At 36.3% G+C, this 23,608-nt stretch overlaps 1 protein-coding gene and 1 long non-coding RNA gene across 7 annotated transcripts in view; both read left to right on the forward strand.

Annotated features, from left to right (window-relative positions):
- Positions 1 to 7,175: 7,175 nt before the first annotated feature.
- On the forward strand, positions 7,176 to 10,767 carry LOC144957236 (uncharacterized). Its single transcript, XR_013642102.1, has 3 exons — positions 7,176 to 7,193; positions 8,090 to 8,158; positions 10,130 to 10,767. It is a non-coding gene; the product is annotated as an uncharacterized LOC144957236 (long non-coding RNA).
- Positions 10,768 to 18,071: 7,304 nt separating this feature from the next.
- Positions 18,072 to 23,608, forward strand: part of LOC144956709 (thialysine N-epsilon-acetyltransferase-like) — a 14,892-nt gene continuing 9,355 nt past the window's right edge. The window contains exons 1-2 of one of the 6 annotated variants that reach the window (XM_078887384.1): positions 18,072 to 18,543; positions 21,258 to 21,345. The gene's annotated coding sequence lies outside the window, so the exon portion shown is untranslated. Of the gene's footprint in view, positions 18,544 to 19,541; positions 19,648 to 21,257; positions 21,346 to 23,608 lie in introns of those variants that run through there. The other 5 variants (XM_078887380.1, XM_078887383.1, XM_078887381.1 and 2 more) reach the window with 5 other exon arrangements.

A 23,608-nucleotide genomic window follows, 5' to 3' on the forward strand; every position in this document is an offset into this window, starting at 1 on the left:
GGTATTTTTTTTTTCGAAGTTGTTATATTCATTTTTGTTTATTATTTTTTACAGGCTCCATGTGGTCACGTGGTATGACACCCGCTTTCGGATCGGAAGGTCCTGGGTTCGAGCCTCGCGCTCGGCGCATAGTTGAGTCCATTGGAAAAGGCTCTTTACTCACATTCTCTGACCGCACTCAGGTGTAAAATGAGTACCTGGCCGTTAACAGCGTTGTCTTTGTCCGAAAATTGTAATATCGCCTAACAGGCGTCATGTCCCGTCCTAAACGTTAAATGTTGCTGTTGACCAGGGACTCCTTGTAAAGCGCTTTGAGTACATTTAGTTGATATTGCGCTATATATAGCTCAATTCTTAAATATTTTTTTACAGGCCACAGCTTCTGGCAGCTTTGTGTCACGTGACAGTTTTGATATGGATCATACCGTTATCATGATATGTTGTGTGGCTATGTGGTCACGTGGTATGACACTCGCTTTCGGATTGGAGGATCCTGGGATCGAGCCTTGCTTGCTCGGCGCATAGTTGAGTCATTGGAAAAGGGTTTTTTACTCACATTCATTCTCTTACCGCACTCGTGTATAAAATGAGTACCTGGCCGCTAGCGACGTTGCTCCTATGGGAAAGAATAAATTGTAATTACGGCTAACAGTAACAGGAGTCATGTCTCGTTTTACATGTTACGTGTTACTATTTATTGTCAGGGACCCCTTATAAAACCTCGAGGAGCATATTTTATAAATGTATAATGATAAATAATGAAATTATATAGATAGTATGCGCTTGGCTAAGAAGCTCACAACATTGCCATCCGGAAATATAACGGACCAACACACAAAACCGTGTGTATCCATGAACATTTATAGTCAGGTTAATACAGTCCAGTGAGCATTACTCATAAACGCGGATGGCAAAAAACAATAACAAAGACCTGAGTGACGTCATCTTCGAACTATCTATAGCGCCTAACCATCCACGTCAATGGTATTCTGCGGCGCTTTACATAATAGAAAAATAAATATTTTTTTTTTTAAATCACGACACTACATAATAAGCATGAATACAGAAACAAAATCTAAGCAACATAAAAATAAATAAACCTTATGGAACAACTCAGTTCTCATATTATATTTCTTGGATATTTAGTAGATATTGTGCTATATAAACGCTCAAGATTGTGTGTGTGTGTGTGTGTGTGTGTTGGTGTGTGTGTGTGTTGGTGTGTGTGTGTGTTGTTTTTAAAAAATAATTTGCCCGGATGTTGATATTATCACTAGGGTATGATCATTTTACTACACAACATGATTTTGATCAGCAAACAGGCGTGTCGGAAAGAGCAATGACCTTGGCTTCGATACAGTTGATAACGTTTGTATTTTGATGAGCCGAATACCAGACCTGCCAACTTGAAAATTTATAAAATTGTAATTTTTAGTTGACAATTGTAGTCTCTACAGTTAACTTTAATAATCAACACTTTCACCTGACGATGATTAAATAACACTTCAAAATTCTTTCAATTTTGTAGTCTGGCATCAGCTTTCATTTTCAAGAAGTTTTAAAGACTTAGAGATGCTCACAAATTTCTGAAGTTGGAGACAACATATTTCGTATTTCTATGAATATTTCGTAGTAGTTGTCAGCCCTGCAATAATAATAATAATAATAATAATAATAATAATAATAATAATAATTAATAATAATAATAATAAATAATAATAATAATAATAATAATAATAATAATAATAATAATAATAATAATAATATAATAATAATAATAATAATAATAATAATAATAATAATAATAATAATAATAATAATAATAATAATAATAATAATAATAATAATAATAATAATAATAATAATAATAATAATAAAAATAATAATAATAATAATAATAATAATAATAATAATAATAATAATAATAATAATAATATAATAATAATAATAATAATAATAATAATAATAATAATAATAATAATAATAATAGTGATAATAATAATAATCTTTATTGTTCAAGTAGGCAATTATTGTTAGGTTACAGCTCTTGTAATAGGCGAAAAAAAGTAATTAAAATAGTGGTAATAATGAGGATAATAATACTGATAGAATGGTGGTTATAATAATAATAATAATAATAATAATAATAATAATAATAATAATAATAATAATAATAATATAATAATAATAATAATAATAATAATAATAATAATAATAATAATAATAAAAATAATAATAATAATAATAATAATAATAATAAATAATAATATAATAATAATAATAATAATAATAATAATAATGATGATGATAATAATAATAATAATAATCTTTATTGTCCAAGTAGGCAATTATTGTTAGGTTACAGCTCTTGTAATACGCGAAAAAAAGTAATTAAAATAGTGGTAATAATGAGGATAATAATACTGATAGAATGATGGTTATAATAATATAATAATAATAATAATAATAATAATATATATAATAATAATAATAATAATAATGATAATGATAATGATAATAATAATGATGATGATGATGATGATGATGATTATGATACAGATAATGATAATAATAATGATGATGATGATGGTGATTATGATGATGATAAGGATGATTGTGATATGGGTGATGACATTGACTTATTTGGATGCAATGAATCAAAATTTGTAATTGAGCTCATATAGCGCAATTTCCACTATACGCCATCAAAGCGCTTTACATGGGGTCCATTGATCAACAGCAACGAGTAACATGTAGGACGGGACATGACACCTTTTAGGCGATATTACAATTTTTTTCGGACAGAGACAACACTGTAAAAGGTCAGGTACTCATTTTTCAACCCCGAGTACGGGGAAATAATGTGAGTAAAGAGCCTTTTCCAAGGCTCGAACCCAGGACCTTCCGATCCGAAAGCGAGTGCCTTACCACATAGCAGCAGGAATACGATGAGCATTATCTTGATTTGTCCGTATCGTGTCTTGATCACCAGTTGGGAAAAGAGCAATTTGAGACACGGGATTTTTGACAGGATGGGTGGCGGTCATTTCAATCGATCGATATAATAATATTTGAAGGACGAGTTTTCTGGACAAAATTTTGAAAATGAGTTATTAATTTTTCAGAGTATGGGTATCAGTTGTCCATCGGTTTTTGAATTGGAGTTTGGTCTGTGATATGAAACTCATGATATTTATTTAATTCATGCATTATATATATATATAGTATGCGCTGCTAAGAAGCTCATAACATTGCCATCTGGAAGTATAACGGACCAACACACAAAACAGTGTGCAACCATGAAAGTTTATAGGCAGATTAATACAGTTTTGTGGGAACTACTCATAAACGCGGATGGCAAAAAACAATAACAAAGACCTGAGTGACGTCAACTTCGGATTGTTGTTGCTTGTTTTTGTTTTGTTTTTTTTTTTGTTGGTTTTTTTTTTTTTTTTGGGGGGGGGGGGGGGGGTTAGTTTAGATTCTGTGTTCTGTTCCTTTTTTTTTCTTGTCTTGTTTTGTTTTGTTTATTACTTGTTTCTGTTTTTGTTTTGTTTTATCATGTGGGAGATGATGATAATGATAATAGTAGCTATATGCATGCCTGGGCAACAGTTTTTACATCCCATCAGTACAGACTACAACCGTTTATACAACAGGACTGAGGTATTTACTCTCATTATTTATAACTACCTACCTATGTATTGTACGATGGAACTTTGGGTAAAGTCAAGCGACAGTAAGAGTGACCAGTAACCGGATGTGTCTTATTTGGAGAAAGAGAAAAATAATCGTGTTTTTCTGTATTTAATTTGGACTTGCATTTGTGCAGGAAATTTCTTGCAAGATAATAATATATGGGTGCCTCTTCACAACCTGAGTCGAGTGTGGTAATTTGGTGATGAATACGATGCTTCTGTTTATTGTGACCAATTGCATCATACGGGTACTACATACTTTGGTTTTATTCTCGAGTGTAAAACATTGAGATATAGTGTAATATATGTAAGGTTTTATATTGGGGCGACGTGCACTTATTTGAAGGTCTGATAACTCAAATTGTTATGGACTCAGTTTTGTACTGGTATTATTCTCTAATCCAGAAAAGTGAGTGGAGCGGGCACTTATGTTGATTATAGCAGCGGCTATGTGGTCTAGTGGTATGACACTCGCTTTCGGATCGGAATGTCCTGGGTTCGAGCCTCGCTCGGCGCCTAGTTGAGTCCTTGAAAGACTCTTTACTCACATCCAATCACCGTACTCAGGTGTAAAATGAGTACCTGGTCGTCAACAGTGTTGTCTCTGTCGGAAAAAATGTAACATCGCCTAACAGGCGTGATGTCTCATTCTACATGTTACGTGTTGCTATTCGTCTGGGACCCATTGTAAAGCGCTTTGAGCACATTTAGTGGATATTGTTCTTTATAAAAGCTCAAATTATTTTTTGATTTTGATTTTTTTAAAAATATTTCTACCTTTGGATAGGACGCTAGTCTATCCCAAAGTACTTTTCGCCAGATCTAACAAACCCAGCTACCCATTCACTGATGAGTAGACAGGGAGTTCAGAAAGAAAAAAAGCTCGACTGCACCCGGGATCGATCTCTGGCCTTTGCGTATAAAGAGTGCTCTATCAACTGAGCTATCGGGGACCCCAAATATTCTATTGGGTTTTTTTAAAAATACAGACGTTATAACTGTTGGTTTGGAAGGAAGATATAATATAGGTGTGTAAAACTCATATTATTTGTCTAGTTAAAACACCAAACGAAATTTTACTATTATTGTATTATTTTAAATGAGAACAATGCGATAGAAAGGAGTGGTGACAAGAGAGAGACAAAAGAAGACAAAAAAATCGGACTTGCTAAGTTCGAATCACACACACACACACACACACACACACAAACTCACTCACACACACACACACACACACACACACACACACACACACATGGGCATCTTTCGTAGTCACATTCATATCAAACAATAACCCATTAGAGAAGAGGGGTCATGCCTTTATCATAGATCATTGTCATTGCGATCATTATGGTGTAGTAAATTTTGAAATTTACCCCGTATAATGGCGTTGGTGATTGTCATGCGCCTCCTGCCTCCCCATCTCACACACGAAAGGGCGGTTTGCGGAGTGGAGGGAGATGGTTGTCTGTGCCGTTGAGTGTATAAATAGTATGCGCTTGGCTAAGAAGCTCATAATATTGCCATCCGGAAGTATAACGGACCAACACACAAAACTGTGTGTATCCATGAACGGTTATAGTCAGGTTAATACAGTTCACTGAGCATTACTCATAAACGCGGATGGTAAAAAACAATAACAAACACATGAGCGACGTCATCTTCGAACTATCTATAGATAGTTCGAAGATGACGTCATTCAGGTCTTTGTCAATCATGACAATTTCATTACCACGTACGGCTATTTGGTCTAGTCGTATGACACTCGCTTTCGGATCCGAAGGTCCTGGGTTCGAGTCCATTGCGGCGCATAGTTGAATCCCTGGAAAAGACTTTACTCACGTTCTCTCATCGCACTCGGACGTAATATGAGTACCTTGCCGTTGACAGCGTTGCCTCTGTTCGGAAAAAAATGTAATATCGCAACAACAAAAAAAGGTATCATGTATGGTACTACATGTTATATTACTGTCAGCTAAGGACCCATTGTAAAGCGCTTTGAGCCCGTTTAGTGGATATTGCCCCATATTAAAGCTCAAGTGGTTTTTTTGTTGTTTTTTTTTTTTTTTTTTTTTTTTTGACACATTAAAGTGATACAAAGCTGCTTGAGGCTGTCAACTGGAAATGTCGTTAATACAATCGTATAGATAGTATTCGCTTGGCTAAGAAGCTCATAACATTGCCATCCGGAAGTATAACGGACCAACACACAAAACTATGTGTATCCATGAACATTTATAGTCAGATTAATACAGTTCAGTGAGCATTACTCATAAACGCGGATGGCAAAAAACAATAACAAAGGCTCGAGTGACGTCATCTTCGAACTATCTATTGAACAGCTTTGAAAAAGAACAAAATTATTCCAAACACGGAACGTTTCGGGCTAAAAAACTTTCTCTTTCACCCAATAACAGAAACAAGTAAAACATTGATACAAACATTGATAACGGAACGTTTCGGCCTCAAAACCCTTCTTCAGCCAAAAACAGAAAAAAGTAAAACATTAATACATTTAATGTTTGACATTTTGTTTCTTTCCAAAGCTCTTAAATGTCTTTCTTCATTTTGGTACACTTCTTTGTATTGACATTTCCTCACCCCTCAATGTCCCCAACCCCCCCCCCCCCCCAACCACCACAACTATTTTCAACATCATCTTTCAAGACGACGTCATGGCTGGCAATTGGATTCAGTAGTCTGATGTCACGCGCCCGGCAACGGCGGCCATCTTGGTTCTAAACAAAGAAAATCATTACTTTTTATTCTTCATACTGGCTAGAACGTTTCATTCCCTTTTCATATGCCTTGTAATCAAAATGTGTAAAAGTCAAAACATGATCAAACTGATGGGGTTTTTTTCCTCTGGATACGCTTTTAAGCTCGCCGGAGAAATATTTCATACGGCGTCCGCCATTGTTCCGATAGTTTAGATCCAGTGTTACTAAGTTACCATGCGTCATTAGGAAGGAAGTGACGTTATGACTGTTGAAGACTATTCAGAAGCTATAATAATAATAATAATAATAATAATAATAATAATAATAATAATAATAATAATAATAATAATAATAATAATAATAATAATAATAATAATAATAATAATAATAATAATAAAATAATAATAATAATCAATAGTATTTTTATAGCGCATAATCGTGCTCTATGCGCTTTACCGTGGCAATAATATTATGATTGGAATAAAATCCATAATATGTATATATACTATAATAGCATGAAATAGAAACTTCAATTTTATCCATGAAGACAGATGGAGTGGACGTTTAGGGTTTTCCTTTTGTCAATGAAACATAAACTTTATTCAAGCTGCACATTTTTTTTTTGCTTTAAATTCAATTCATATCAAATCAACCACGCTAATTTGGATATTGCGCTATATAAAATCTTACCCATTGTTCAACTGTTTTTTTTTTCACCTACAGGAGTTGACGGAGTATCTTGATGAAAGGGAAAACTTTCACAACACGGAGGATGGTAACTATTTCTATATCTATACTCGTATAACACGCAATGCCAAATATGCTTACACTATACCATTTTTACACGCTTGCTATTTGGAATACGCTTCAACAGTCATAACGTCACTTCCCTCGTAATGACGCATGGTAACTTAGTAACTGGCTCTAAACTATCGGAACAATGGCGGACGCCCTTATGAAATATTTCTCCGGCGAGCATAAAAGCGTATCCAGATGGAAAAAACCCATAAATTTTTTGACTTTTACACATTCTGATCACAAGGCATATGAAAAGTTCTAGCCAGCATGAAGAATAAAAAGCAATGATTTAATTTTCTTTGTTTAGAACCAAGATGGCCGCCGTTGCCCGGCGGCGTGACATCAGACTACTGAATCCAATTCCGGACGTGTTCCCAACAGCAGCACGAGCTTACGAGTGCGCGTTGGGAACAAAGTTCGAATTCCAAAACACAAGAGTGTAAGAAATCGTTTATTCTTCCCCTCAATCGATTCCGATTTCGTCATCTTTGAATAAAAGACATCTTAAAAAATATTTAAATGATACTTCTTTTTAAAGAATCTGATTTTAATGGAAATTTAACGATTTATAATCGGACGTCACAAATTACTATTGTAAACATGATATCATTACGCGTTACTATTTAGGGAGAGGATTGGGAAAATATTCGATTCTTTCATTTGTTTGTATTTATTAAACGAGTGCAGACTAATAAACGCTTACAAAACAGAGACAGCAAAAGAGTCACAGAGTAGATACCCCAATAAACGCTCATGTTTGTTGGGTTTTTTTTTGTTGTGTTTTTTTTTTCTTTTTTTTTTTGTTGTAACTGTTTTTTTTCTTTTTCTTTGTTGTTGTTGGCATTTTTTTTGTTTTTAAAAAATCTCCCTCAGGTCTTCGTCAGGTCATATTTGGCGACAGAAAAATATGCTTTTGTCTTGTGGCAGAACGTATTGAGAACGGTATGTATGTCTTCTTCTTCTTCTTCTTCTTCTTCTTCTTCTTCTTCTTCTTCTTCTTCTTCTTCTTCTTCTTCTTCTTCTTCTTCTTCTTCTTCTTCTTCTTATTCTTATTCTTATTCTCCTCCTCCTCCTCCTCCTCCTCCTCCTCCTCCTCCTCCTCCTCCTCCGCCTCCTCTTCTTCTTCTTCTTCTTCTTCTTCTTGAGGATTCCACAGACCACCGTATTTTTCTTTCATTGGAGATGTCGTGAGACAATTCCACTGTCTCAATGTCGTTGGTATGAACGACTACAAGTGGACATCCACTCTTTGAGTGGGGAACGATAAACTTGGATGACTTCCTCTTATTTGGTTGGATATCACTGAGGGGTAATTTAACTTGACCGGTTAGGCTTTACCAAAAATTGTTACTTTGTCACACTTTCGACTCTGTAGTTTACCAGGGTTACTATACCCATGCCTATTTATTACATTTTTCTGAGACAAATTATAGGTGTAGTATCAAAGCTAAGTTTTAGTTTTACATGTTGAATAAAACTATCTATGCACATGGTCATTTTTAATACATGTTATCCAATTTTGAAAAATAGCAAAAAACTCTAGGATTCTAACCTTTGTTGTTTTGATTTATAAATTTCACTGCTGTGTTTTGTATTCGTCCGATTTCTTGGATTTCTGATGTCTGGTGAGAGTCCCAGACAGAGCTACTATATTCTAGTGTAGATCTAACAATGGATTTGTGGCAGTTTGATTTTATTTCCCTCCTGTTGTCGTATACGTTTCTTCTGATGAAGCCTAAGGTAGAGTTTACTTTTACCCATATATTTGCAACATAATCTTCTCTGTTGTAACGGTTCAAGATCGAAGAGGAAGAAGAAGAAGAAGAAGAAAAAGAAGAAGAAGAAGAAGAAGAAGAAGAAAAAGAAGAAGAAGAAGAAGAAGAAGAAGAAGAAGAAGAAGAAGAAGAAGAAGAAGAAGAAGAAGAAGAAGAAGAAGAAGAAGAAGAAGAAGAAGAAGAAGAAGAAGAGAAGAAGAAGGAGAAGAAGAAGAAGAAGAAGAAGAAGGAGGAGAAGAAGAAGAAGAAGAAGAAGAAGAAGAAGAAGAAGAAGAAGAAGAAGAAGAAGAAGAAGAAGAAGAAGAAGAATACAATAATGTCCATTGTTTTGTGTTGTTTTATTCCAGGAGTGTACACAAAACAGTTGGCAGGCTACAGTTTCTATTTCCCAGCCTACAGCTCTTTCACGGGTACCATTCTACACATGGATGATTTGTTTGTGAGGGAGAAATACAGGGGGAATGGGGTGGGGAAGCGACTTTATCAAGCTGTAGCAAATGTAGGACGTGGATATTAAATTAAATTAACCCTCTCCTTACCAACTCCAGGAAAATCGTCACATTCGTTACGATGCAACCAACAATTTTCTCATCTGATTATTCTTGTTTCTAATGAACTTTGAAGAACATTTGTTTATTATAGCCATAAAAACTTGACACTGTATTGTAGAACTCATTTTGCTGAACTATATTATGCATAGAATGTACTTGTTAATCTTCTGTTTGAGTGAGAAAAATCTATTTTTTGTGTTGGGTGGATATGAAGTTTAGGGGGAAATTCTGAAACTGGCCGGTAAGGAGAGGCTTAAATCCCTTCATTCGTCCCGTAAAGGAAGTTTGTCTCTGGAGTCTATTCCAATGGAAGACAGAAATAGAATAACCCAGGTGTGATCCGCAGTGCAGCGCCGCAAAATTGAGCTAGGACTAAGTGACTTACTCAAGGCCACACAGAGCAGCGGCGGGTGATAGAGCTCGGTACCTTTCGGGTACGAAGCAAAGACCGTGCCGCTGAGCCACGCTGCCGCCCATTCAGCACTTTTAGTTGCGCTTTATGAATGCGCGAGTTTTTGTGAGTTTATTCTATATAACTAGAATATTTGTCAGCCTTTGAACACTATTTTGCTTCCATTTTTCTTCAGAAAGCCATCGATATGGACTGCCAGGTATTAGATCTCAGAGTGAAGCCGTCAAACAAGAAGGCCATGGCGTTCTATGAAATGATGGGAGCCGTAGATCAGACGAAGGCCGATGAACCCCATAAGATGAGGATGACCCGGAAACAGATGGAAACTTTCGTCAGGAAAATCCTTTGACCTTGCCTACTGTGTATCGAATGACCTTCAGGAATTGACTTGCATATTATACTAATTCATCTCGCTTGGTTTTGAAGACGTGATGTATTAACGTTTTGACTAGGTTGTGCCATTGTCTGAAGAAGGGGTTTGAACCCGAAACGTTATGTACTTAGTTGATTTGTTGTTTTTTTTTCTTTTTCTCTTCTTTCTTTTTATTTCATTTTTATTTTTTATTATTTTTAAAACAGCTGTTATATATTATTCTTTTGTGCATTACTTTAAACCAACGTATACATTTTGTCAGGTCTGATAATCCAACTTGTTTGGGGCTCATTGATGTAATGGAAATACTCTCAAGCCCAAGCAGAATATTCTCTATTACAACAACGTTAAAACGGGCCTGTCATGAACTTGGCCCACTCCCTGTTGTCAGCAGTGAACACAACTGGATTCAGTAGTTTGATGCCACACCGCCGGCAACGGAAGCCATCTTGGTTCTAAACAAAGAAAATCATTACTTTTTATTCTTCAAGCTGGCTAAAAATTTCATATGTCTTGTGATCAGAATGTGTAAAAGTCAAAACATGATCAAATTTATGGTTTTTTTCCCCCTCTGGATACGCTTTTATGCTCGCCAGAGAAATATTTCATACGGGCGTCCGCCATTGTTCCGAAAGTTTAGAGCAAGTGTTACTAAGTTACCATACGTCATTAGGAAGGAAGTGACGTTACGACTATTGAATCCTATTGACGGTTCACCGATTACGAAGCATTAACCAATCAGAATACTTCCTGCCATTTATCCCGTTTCGTCCCATTGACTATATATTTCCTCAAAGAGTGTGTAGGGTAACGTAGTTACCAAGAGCTCTCACTTCTCTTAACCGCAATGCTATTGTCGCGTGCCAGGCGAGACAGCGAGGTGGGTGTGCTCCGCGTGTATCATGCGCGCTAGGCTTACTGATACAATGAAGAAAATACGAGTAGAAGACGGAAGATGCTTGGCTTCACCAAAAGCGGGAAGTGAGAGCTCTTGGTAACATAACAATCGTTACCTACACGCTCTTTGATTTCCTGTATGAAAAGGCGTGAGATACCCTAAGTGCACATGTCAAACACACAAATAGGTCAGGCCCAGTTGGTGAGTATTTCTCACAATATTTTAACACACTGACGACACGATGCAATTTTCAGTCAGCTGTGTTAAAATTGTGAGTGATGCTAACTTATCTGTGGGCTGTTAACTGGTGATAGCGCTCTACAAACAGCAATACGTAACATGTAGAACAAAACATGAAACCTGTTAGGCGATCTTACATTTTTTATCCGACAGAGACAACGCTGTTAACGGCGAGGTAATAATAATAATAATAATAATAATAATAATAATAATAATAATAATAATAATAATAATAATAATAGCGCTATAACTCCGAGACACCAGACTCGAGCTAAGCGCTTAAATTACAAATTAGTTTGGCTGAAACATACTCATTCACACACACACTCACACACACAAGCATACACACACACACACACGCAACACAAACCAGACAGACCTATCTTGCTTCTCATACCATCTACTAAAGACGACACAGATATTATGTTTTAAGCGAACGTTTAAAAATAGACAAAGAATCTTTTTCACGAATGCTCTGTGGTAAGGCGTTCAAAACAGAGGGTCCAAAATGAGAAAAGGATCTCATTCCAGCATTTTTCCATATTCGAGGGACAACCAGTTTGGTGGAATCACTGGCCGAACGTAAGGGGCAGGGTTTTGAATAATTTTTCAATTAGTTCCGAAAGGTAGGAAGTTGCAGTACCTTCAAGACAACGATACACTAAAACACAAACATTGAATTTAATCCTTTTCTCAACAGACAGCCAATGCAGGTCATGAAGCAGAGCTCTGGCAGAATCGACTTACGCTTCATGAATACTAGTCTGGCAGCGCTGTTTTGGACAATCTGAAGACGTCTCAGATTATATTGCGAAACGCCAAACAACAGAGCATTACAATAATTCAATTTCGATAGTACGAGGGACACAACCAGGTGTTTGGTCACATCATCAGATATGAACCGTCTAATGGAAGCAATTTTTTTTAGTTGGAAAAAGATAGATCTAACCAAATTATTAACCTGATGCTCCATCGACAGTCCAGAGTCTAAGAATGTGCCAAGGTTTTTCACTTTGTCAACAATTTGAATGAAGGCATCCTCCAGCTTCAAATCTGTTTCACTTTTCAACTTCCTATTCCCAACATACAGCACCTCCGTCTTATCATCATTCAATTTCAGTCTGTTCTCATTCATCCATTTCTTAACACTTTGGATACAATTCTTACTATTCGCTGATACTTCTTGTAAATTTCTCGTATTGGAAACGCAGTACAATTGCGTATCATCAGCGTATTGATGGTAAGACAGACCGAAACTTCTGATGATTTTAGACAGAGGGCCAACGTACAGAACAAAAAGAACGGGTCCAAGTACTGAACCCTGGGGAACCCACAATCAAGAATGATTTCCTCAGATCTATCTTCATCCACCGTAAGAATCTGTTAACGATTAAACAAATATGACCTAAACCAATCAAGCGCTGCACCAGACACGCCATAAGTAATTTCAAGACGTTTGAGGAGAAGATTGTGATCAAAAGTATCAAAAGCAAATTCAGCAAAGAACATGAACCATTGTCTATAACAAAGAGGAGATCATTAACAACCCTAACAAGTGCGGTTTCCGTCGAATGACGTTGCCTATAAGTCGACTGAAATTTTTCTCCAAGACAATTTTTTTTAAGATGAGACAGTAATTGTTTCAAAACAAGCTTTTCTAAGATTTTAGAGAGAAAAGGAAGATTAGAGACAGGGTGATAGTTTTTTAAGTTCTCTTTATCTAGATCAATTTTTTTTTCAAAAGGGGCTTGACATGAGCAACTTTGTAAATGTCTGGTACAGCACCTGACTGCAACGAATTATTAACAATGTATGTAAATGGTGTTAAAATTACATCAATGCACTTTTTTAGTATGGCGGTATTTACGGGTCTAAATCGCAACTTTTTGTTGGAGACGGCATAATGCAGTCACGTAAGTCAGCTTCAGTGATCTTTGAAAAATTTGTTAACGAATCACCATGAAACTGGTCAAATGTTGTTTGGATCGATTCAGGTGAGAGTTCTTTCCTGATGGTATCCGTTTTTTCTTTAAAATATTAACCAAAGCGAGTTGGTAGATCTGCACAATCGGTTAAAGATGGGAGAGCTGATTGCGTCTGTTGTCCCAGCAGTTCCTTCGTCGTGGCAAAGAATTGTCTCGAACGCCCGAAGTTTTTCATGCTGTCTTCATGGAATTTCTTTTTGGCCCTGAAATTGACAGCTTTCGCATCATTTCTAGCAGCGATGTACAGTTTCTTATCAATAACAGCATCTCTGGATTTGAGCCATTTTCTTTCAGCCAGCCTCCTGGCTAATCCAGTCAATTTTATTTCTGTATTATACCAGGGTGCTTGACGTCTCACCCTTACTGCTCTAGTTTTTAAGGGAGCATGCTTGTCCACCGTACCAACAATTGACTCGTGGAGACCATTTGCATGAATGAATGGTGATCACAGTTACAAATAGGAATATACTACCTTCTGTCACGTTACCACTAATTATAAAAGCTGATAGGTCTAATCTTCTTCACTCACTTCCCTCTATAATCTATGTCCTGACGGCCAGACCACTCCACTCCTCATATGATATATATATATATATATATATATATATATATATATATATATATATTATATATATTATATATAATATATATATATATATATATATATATATATATATATATATATATATATATATAATATATTATATAAATGTGAGAAAAAAATGTGAGTGAAAATTTGCATTCTATATTAGCTCTAACCATCATTATCGAGCACTTTCGTACCTACAAGTACCCACCAACACTCATATATATATATATATATATATATATATATATATATATATATATATATATATATATATTATATATTATATATATATATATTTTATATATATATATATATATATATATATATATATATATATAAAGATTTTTATCTTACTCTCGGGACTTTGTGGAACACTTCACTAATTTTGATTTCCGCCATCAAGACGCAGGAGCTTCCTTTGTCACCTTTTCCAGTTCAATCACGGTCAATAATTTATCAAGCCTGAGCCCATCGGAGGAATAACTGAAACCACTCTCAACTGGAAGTGGAACCCCACAAGTCTCCCCGCCATACGTAACGTTATCATCATCTCATCAAGATCGCATATGATACGATATCATTATATTCCCATTTGTTACTGTGATCAACATTCATTTATCAGAAGACTCATTTAATTAAATTTCATCTTACTTTTCATATCATCTTAAACAATTCTGGGGGCCTTATTCTTCAAATCTTTATTTTATGCATAGTCGAGTTAGCTCTTGAGCGCTCATTTAGACCATGACAATCATCTTTTTTATTTCAAGCTTCACTGGGAATAAAACGCAAAATACAATTAAATGATGGTCCGAGATTAATTTATCAATATTCAAGACAGGTGAAGAGAGAGAATGTTCAATGTCTGTAATGACATGATCTATAGTGTGGCCATGGTTGTTTGTAGGAGCGCTTACGAGTTGAATAGAAGTGTTTGAATCAATAAGCTCCCGGAATACATTGGATTCATTTTTGTCTCCGAAATAATCAATGTTAAAATCACCCATAAAAATATTATGGTTTTTGTTAATGGATTGAATAGACATGAGTTCACCGATCTCTGATAAAAAAACAATTGTTGATATTTTGTTTTGTTGGCTTGGTGGTGGGCGGTAGATACAGTGAAACGACTTTTTAAAATTATTTTCACGAATGGCAAATCCAGCGTACTCAAAGCTTCTAAAATCATCACGGTGGAATTATATCTGATCAAGGAATGACATGTTGTAAATAATTGACATTCCACCTCCTTTCCTCCCAATGCGTGGAAATGATTTAAAACAAAAGCCTTCGGGTGTAATTGCTTTCAGAACTTGGTCATCATATGAATGATTAAGCCATGTTTCCAAGATGACAAAAATAGTAATTTTATGATCTTCAATTATGTCGATTATTTGAGTTTTATTACGACACGATCTGACATTTAGTTATCCAATTTTTAAACTGGTATGATCATTACTTGCAGGTTGTTGTTGTTGTTGTTGTTGTTGTTGTTGCTCAAAACGGTGCTGTTGCTGCGAGTTGTTGTCATGGTGGTCGTTAATTTCATACTGACTGTCACGGACAGTGTTGACATTTGACAAGGAACGGTGAGGAGTATTCATTGAAGTGATTAAATTGGATGGGGACGAGTGTTGATAAATTGAAGCGAGGATCTAGGTCGTAGGGGGAGCGGGCGTGGGGTTGGCCGGTGACCAATGACGGTGGTTATAGGGCGTTGTTTTCGTCTAGCCCCTCTGAGTCTGTTCATAAAATAAGTATTATAATTAGATATACGAACACTGTAGTTGTTAAAAGTTGTAAAATAAAGCACAGTGAATAAAGATTCCAATATTATGGCTGTAAACAAATAGCAGTTTAAAACTATGTTTGATTTTAGAAAATCCATACTTAAAATTTTAAAATTTCAGAAAGGTACTCATTTTACACCTGAGTCGGTGAGAGAATGTGAGTAAAGAGCCTTTTCCAAGGACTCAACTATGCGCCAAACGAGGCTCGAACCCAGGACCTTCCGATCCGAAAGCGAGTGTCATACCACTAGACCACATAGCCGCACGGATATTGCGAGATATAAAAGCTCAAGTTTATATTATATATATAATGTGTGTGTGTGTGTGTTTGTGTGTGTGTGTGTGTGTGACAGAGAGAGAGGGAGAGAGAGAGAGAGAGAGAGAGAGAGAGAGAGAGAGAGAGTACGATGATATATTATTATTGCGATAATACATGTGTTGTGAAATCCAATAAACAAAGTCATAACATTCCATATTTATGGGGTTTGCTTGTCATTCCATTGTTGTTCAATGTGTTTTATTACGGATAGTGTTGCCAAATACAATATTCATAGAAATAACACATTCAAGGTGCTTGCGTGTCCAATATCATTCATACAATTCTCACAGGGCTCTTTGTTGTTATGGGAATATTCTCAATGCAACGTAAAATATTGTCCATTACAGCAATGTTAAAATAAGCCCATAATAATTCCGTCCGGCTATCAGAACTGCGTATACGTACACACGTCGCGCAGTGGTGGTTGAGATGCTAAAATTGATTACGCAGTTAAATCTACACACATTGGGCTTTTTGTTGCTGTTTTTTTTTCTTTGGGGGGGGGGGGGGGGGGTAGGGGAGTTGGGGTGGGGGGGGGGGGTGAGAGTCCTTTTTTCTTTTTCTTTTTTAATATATTATTTTTGATGTGTTGAATCATGAAGACTACGTGTACTTATTTGCAGGTCTGATAACCCAATTCAGTATAGGCTCATTGTTGCACAGGAAATCTCTAAAAATGACGCAAAATATTGTCCATGAAAACAACGTTGAACTGGGCCCATAAGTGGATTCGGATTTTCAGACCTGCATATGTGACCCGTCGCCTTAAAACGGTATTAAGTCGGGAAGTTTAAGACGCTGAAAATTGAATTTGTAGCCAAAGATATAAGTCTGACGTTGAGTTTCTATGCTTTATAGAGGAGAATGAATATCATATTTTAGAATGCTAAATAGCAATAATTCAAATGTTTGACCAGTTAAGCTTGAATTTGACTTTTTAGCATCTGATTCATCCCGACATAATACCGTTTTGAGACGGTGGGTCACATATATAGACACCTTGGTTGAAGACGATGATCAGTATTTCCTAACCCCTTCCTGACGAATTACAGGAAAATCGTCACAATATTTGAAGAACGATCTTTGGGCGGCCATATGGTCCTGTGGTATGACAATCGCCTTCGTACTGGAAGGCTCAGGGTTTCAATCCCTTTTTTTGAGCGGCGCATAGTTGACTCTTTATTTACACATTTATTGCTTGCGAGTTTGGATGCAATGGATTTACAATCCCGATAGCTCAGTTGTCAGGGCAGTCGCTTCACACGCTAAAGAATGGGGATCAACCCGGGTGACGTCGAGATTGTTTTCCGACCCCCCCCTACCCCCACCCCCTGTCCACTCATCGATGATTGGGTAGCCGGGTCTATAAGATCTTGCGAAAAGTACATTGCGATAGACCATCGTCTTATCCAAAGGGTATTTGGTATCTGGGTGTCGTGGTGTTGAGAATATCTGTTTGATTCCCATTAGTTTGATGGTATCGGCCATGATGTGCGAGGTAAACCGATGTCCGTTGTCTGGTAATATCTCGTTCGGTATACCTAGACGTGAGAAAATGGGCATGATCTATATCAACTTTCCATGTGCTCGAGGTCATTGGCCACATTGCAAAGTGTGCTCAAAGTGACATACCTAGTGAAAAGTGTTCACAGATTTGGAACTATCTAACATTACGATTGGTCATTTTGTTCAGCTTGACACATGGGTATGTTTATAACTTTTACAAACAAAGCGGCGTGTCTACATTTGTTCAGAAATGCCCAATCGTTGGACAGCAACAAATCACGTGATTGATGACTCGGTTGGACGAAAACCTGAATATAGATCGCTCCCATTGTCATGACGGCTTCGGCCATATGGTCTGAAGTCGTTGATTTAAGTGCGACCGCCGCTGGCCAGCGTGTGGCATAATCAACCAGAGTTAAAATGTCTGTGTTATTTCTATCGGACTTCGGTACAGGTTCAATTATGTCTATGCTGCAACACGAGACAACTTTTTCTATCGGCTGTGTCGGCATTGAGGGGTGCTTCGGCACTCTACCTTTCGTAACTCGCTTTTGACGTGTATCGCATGATTTAACGTATTTGCGAACATCTTTTGTTATACCAGGCCATGTGAATGGTCCAGTGATTCTTTTAAGTGTTGACGAGCTACTTACATGACCTGACGCAATTGAATCGTGTGCAATAGCTAGTATTTTGTCACGGTAAGGAGTTGGAGCTACAATTTATTTGAACCACTTAAAGCTTAAAGTAATTTCTCATGGAATCATCTTCATTCTGTGCCTTAACAAAATCATTGTGATCAAAGTTTTGTGGCTCTAGTGAAATAGTCATTGGTGACAGTTGTTGTTTGATCATAGATCTAGTTTCTGCTGGGCAAGCTATTTGTTGCGTAAGTTGTAGTTTTTCAACGTTTTCGGCATTGTCATTAACACCTTTTATATTACCAATTATAAAATCGGCGACTGGGTTTTGTAAAAGACAATATTCTATTTTGCCTGTGTAATATGGTGACTCTATGTAAACATTTGCGGTGCCAAATGTTTCAACGTTACCATTGAATGTGATGCACTAAACTTTATTTCCAGTTTTATAGAGCAGTAATTGAAAGTGTTTTGTCATTTTGTATAACAGCTTGGGGAGGCAATTGCTTAGCAGTGGAAAGGAACAAAATAAATTCAAATATTTAAAAATCCATTAAACGCTATATAAATGATGTTGACGATGTAAATCTTTTATACGAGAAATTTTGTATAAATAAAATAACTAAAATATTAAATGACCAGTATCATCCACTAAGACCATCAATTATTATGTCAGAAAGAAGTGGTCGCCCTTTCTCTATTTCAACGAAAACAGAGAGACACCGAAAATCTTTTCTGCCGTCCAGTATTAGGCTTTATAACAACAAGCAATAATCATTTTATATAATAATTTCTCATTTTTACTTTTTAAAAATATAAATATTAATTTATTAATTTATTTGTTTTGCAATCTTTTCAATTTTCAATTTATAGTGACAGTTTTAACTATTATACTGTGTTGAAATTATTCATATTATAAAGTGCAGCTCTGGTTATAGAGCTGCTCCTTTTAAAAAATATATATATACATCCTATTTCCATTGTATTTTTATCTTATTGTGTAAATTATAACACGTCTGTACAAAAAATTTCCTTTTTGGAATGCAATAAAGTATATTATTATTATTATTATTATTATTATTATTATTATTATTATTATTATTATTATTATTATTATTATTATTATTATTATTTATTATTATTATATTTTTTATTATATCTTATATCTTCATCTTTGATTAGTGGAGGCTCTCACACCAACGGTGGTGCATCCTGAATCCCTAAGTGTAGCGCATTCTAATCCTTTTACTTTTCTTTGCTAAGCTTAAGTGAACCTGTGTTTGTGTGAGAAGAGACATTCCCTTTACACAGTAAACATTTATATTTTCTGTTGATTGGATCAGCTGTTTGGAGTGAATAGTGTTTATTGAAGCATTAGCTATATCTGCAGGTTGAAGTTTGTTGTTTCTATCTTTAGAATAACCTACTATTTTGAAACAAACATCTGCAGTGTGTCCTACTTTTGAACAGAATAGTCTTCAACAGTCGTAACGTCACTTCCTTCCTAATGACGCATGGTAACTTAGTAACACTGGCTCTAAACTATCGGAACAATGGCGGACGCCCGTATGAAATATTTCTCCGGCGAGCATAAAAGCATTTCCAGAGGGGAAAAAAACACATAAATTTGATCATGTTTTGACTTTTACACATTCTGATCACAAGGCATATGAAAAGGGAATGAAAAGTTCTAGCCAGCATGAAGAATAAAAAGTAATGATTTTCTTTGTTTAGAACCAAGATGGCCGCCGTTGCCGGGCGGCGTGACATCAGACTACTGAATCCAATTGGCATGTGACTTTAGTTTCTTTCTTTTGCTCTTAACTGTTGGGTGGGACACTTAGTGCTGCGCTATATCTGGGTTTGTTCACGTTGGACTGTTTGTTTAGCTCTCTTGGCTTATTCCATGTTTTAAAATTAGCGGACTGATTCCTCTTTTGATCTCTATGTTAAAATCGGTTGCTATAGATAGTTCTTAGTTGACGTCACTCAGGTCTTTGTTATTGTTTTTTTTTTGCCATCCGCGTTTATGAGTAATGCTCACTAAACTGTATTAACCTGACTATAAACGTACATGGATACACACAATTTTGTGTGTTGGTCAGTTATACTTCCGGATGGCAATGTTATGAGCTTCTTAGCCAAGCGCATACTATCTATATTCTGAATCAGATTTGTCATGTTTTTGAAACTCATGATTGTGTTTCTGACTCGCGCTTTTAGTTTTAGGAATTGTTGCATAGTAAGGTTCGTTTGTGATGTGACTAAGCGACTTTAGTGGATGTGCGCTTGTGTAATATTCAGCGTATTTCTTTAGCTCTTCTATAGTTGCAGGTTTTCTCTCTTTTAAGAATGGACAAGTTCCGGATTGCATTATTGATACACGCGGTTTTTGAGAGTTAAGAAAGAGTCCGTCAAAATCGCCCTTTTTAACATATGCAAGTTCTAGCCACCTGTTGAAAAATTGAGTTGTGCAATTTAGAAACGAATTAAAATCTTCTTTTTCATCGGGCTTAGCAGTTTGAAAGCGCTCTACGGTAAGGCGGAATATTTTAAGTTATGCATCTTTTATTTTATTGTAGTCATTCGCATCTTCGGGTGCTAATGTATAGAACACCTTTAATGGTTCACCTGATAAACAGTTTATTATTGCTGAACTTAATGGGCACGATCTATATTACATTTCCATGTGTTCAAGGTCATTGGTCACATTGCAAAGTGTGCTCCAAATGACCCAAATAGTGAAAAATGTTCACAGTTTGAGAAATATCTAACGCTACAATTGGTCATTTTGCTCAGCATGACTCATGGGTATGTTTACAACTTTAATAAACAAAGCAGCGTGTTTAGATGCATTGAGAAATGTCCAATCGTTGTACAGCAACAAATCATGTGATTGATGACAAGGTTGGACAAAAACATGAATATAGATCGCTCGCATTGGCTTTCTTTCCGCCCATAGGTTCGTGCTTGGATCCCAAAACGATGTAGAAAAGATTCGAGACATTCGGTACGTTCATCAAAACCGGCATTTTTGGAAGTTTGACTAGGTAGTCGTCTGTTTTTCTAACTTGACTTCCTGCAGTTATTTTAGCCTTTTCAATTTCTGCTTGTAATGCTATTTCTTTTTTTTTTCGTTTCTTCTTGTGCTAGCGCAATATCTCTTTCTATTTCACGCATTCGCAAACGCTCTTCTCTATCTTCCTTTTCTTTTAATTTTTCTCTTTGTTCTTTTCGATTCCTTTCTTCTCTCTGCTCCTTTTGATTCCTTTCTTCTCTCTCAATTTGTTCTTTTCGATTTCTTTTTCCTCTCTGCTCTTTTTGATTCCTTTCTTCTCTCTCAATTTGTTCTTTTCGATTTCTTTTTCCTCTCTGCTCTTTTTGATTCCTTTCTTCTCTCTCAATTTGTTCTTTTCGATTTCTTTTTCCTCTCTGCTCTTTTTGATTCCTTTCTTCTCTCTCAATTTGTTCTTTTCGATTTCTTTTTCCTCTCTGCTCTTTTTGATTCCTTTCTTCTCTCTCAATCTGTTCTTTTCGATTTCTTTCTTCTCTCTGCTCTTTTTGATTCCTTTCTTCTCTCTCAATCTGTTCTTTTCGATTTCTTTTTTCTCTCTGCTCTTTTTGATTCCTTTCTTCTCTCTCAATCTGTTCTTTTCGATTTCTTTTTTCTCTCTGCTCTTTTTGATTCCTTTCTTCTCTCTCAATTTGTTCTTTTTGATTTCTTTTTTCTCTCTGCTCTTTTTGATTCCTTTCTTCTCTCTCTTCTTTCACTTTCTTAACACCATGAAAACGTTTTTTCTTCTCGTATTTTGAGTTGTTTCACGAACTCTTATATAGATAGTATGCGCTTGGCTGAGAAGCTCAAACATTGCCATCCGAAAGTATAGATAGAATGCGCTTGGCCAAGGAGTTCACAACATTGCCATCCGGAAGTGTAACTGAGCAACACACAAACTCTGTGTAACCATGAACTTTTATAGTCTTGTTAAAACAGTTTAGTGAGAACAACTCACAAACGCGGTTGGCAAAAACAATAACAAAGGCCTGAGTGACGTCATCTTCGAACTATCTATAACGGACCAACACACAAAACTGTGTGTATCCATGAACGTTTATAGTCGGGTTAAAACAGTTCAGTGAGCACTACTCATAAACGCAGATGGCAAAAAACAACAACAAAGACCTGATTGACGTCATTTTCGAACTATCTATACTTTTTGTTTAGGTCAATGTTACTGTTACTGTTACAGTTACACTCCCTCAAATCACTCATCATCCCTATTGGGCGATATTACAATTTTTCCCACAGACAACTATCTTAACGTCCAGGTTCTCATTTTACACACGAGTACGATAAGAGAATGTGAGTAAAGAGCCTTTACCAAGGATTCAACTATGCGCCGCCTCGGGACTCGAACCCAAAGGCGAGCGCATACCACTAGACCACATAGCAGCACAAAACAGAACTACTTTTTAAAAAGAAAAAATATCACAATTTCCCTCCAAATGTGTTTTGCGTTGTTTTTCTTTTTAAGGGTTTTTACGGCGCTTGCTACACATTTGGGTGATATCAACGCCACTAAAAAGGAAAAGATTGTGATAGTACTAAAGTTCTAAAATTACAATTAAAGCATCCTAGAAAAAGGAAGACAAAGTAGAATTGGTTCAAATAGGAAACAGACGTAGATTCCAAGAGCACACCATCATTGTGCATAGTTTGAGGTCAACTAAACGTCTCATCCAGAGAACAGGTCCCTAATAAGAGGAATACACTCAAATGCTTACATTATAAATTCAAAGCAACAAATATAATGATACAATACAGAGACATGGTTTACAAGGGAAAAAACATCATCTCCCAATACTATATCTATCCATTTGACTGTTTCCCTCCCAGCCAAGGACTCCGGCCTGGGCCAGGTCCAAACCAAGTAATCTCATTCCAAGACAAAGGCAGAGGGCAAATTGGAAAACATCTATAGAGGGATAGAAGACACAGTAAGTACCACCCTCCCTGCCCACTATGGGAGGTCATGAAATAGACGGCGAGGAGAGAGGTACCATTGACAACGTCAAAAGTGATATCTAGCTGCTGGAAGCTGTGAACTGTAAAACGTAATAAGCAAAAATGAGTATACCTTACCTTACCGGAGTTCCGTCTCCCTGCAGAGGTTGAATGTCATAGAACGCCATTCTTCACGCTCAAGGGCCATTGCCGAGCAGTCGATTACCTTTTGCCAGTTGTTGCCTGCAAATTTTCTATCCAGGACTTCCTTGGTTTGCCCCGTGCCTTTCTGCCAGCTATTTTATTTC

Source organism: Berghia stephanieae, chromosome 11 (assembly GCF_034508935.2).
Source record: "Berghia stephanieae isolate SIO BIC M18660-M18661 chromosome 11, UCSD_Bste_1.3, whole genome shotgun sequence".
In the NCBI taxonomy this organism is placed as follows: Eukaryota; Metazoa; Mollusca; class Gastropoda; order Nudibranchia; family Aeolidiidae; genus Berghia; species Berghia stephanieae.